The sequence below is a fragment of the Pygoscelis adeliae genome, unplaced genomic scaffold, assembly GCF_000699105.1.
Source record: "Pygoscelis adeliae isolate BGI_AS28 unplaced genomic scaffold, ASM69910v1 Scaffold160, whole genome shotgun sequence".
NCBI classification, from domain to species: Eukaryota; Metazoa; Chordata; class Aves; order Sphenisciformes; family Spheniscidae; genus Pygoscelis; species Pygoscelis adeliae.
The window spans coordinates 2716459-2716899 of record NW_008824035.1 but is presented as its reverse complement, the minus strand read 5'-3'; the positions used below and the strand labels follow the sequence as shown (position 1 = coordinate 2716899).

Below are 441 nucleotides of genomic sequence, written 5' to 3'. Positions count from 1 at the left end.
GTGGCTGAAGGAGTCATCTGGTTGTTTGATACTTAGGACAGCAGTATTAATCTATATTGGTGGCCCATGGCTTATAGGTTCCAGGTTTATCTTTTGGAATCGGAAAGAAAATATAAAGAAAACAACATTCTTTTCCTAAGGGGAAAGAAAACTTACTGTAATTCACAAATGCATGTTCCTTATCAGCCATTTAAATGTCACTGCACGCACAAATCCCCACTTTCTCATGTTATAAAGGGTTGTGAAATCAACCAACCTACCTCTCGCCAACAGTGGCATACTTGTAATTGAACAGGTAATTAAGCGCATATCTCCATAGCACAGGTGAGCTCACAGCCTGAAAGGCTCAGATTAGAGGAACTGACATACGAGGTTCTATTATGCAACATGGTTTAATGAGACTACATTAAATCATGGAGGTCATGACATTTGCAAGGAAGT

The 441-nt window shown here is 39.5% G+C and overlaps 1 pseudogene; it reads right to left on the bottom strand.

Annotated features, from left to right (window-relative positions):
* Positions 1-46: 46 nt before the first annotated feature.
* Positions 47-441, bottom strand: part of LOC103924371 — a 44913-nt pseudogene continuing 44518 nt past the window's right edge.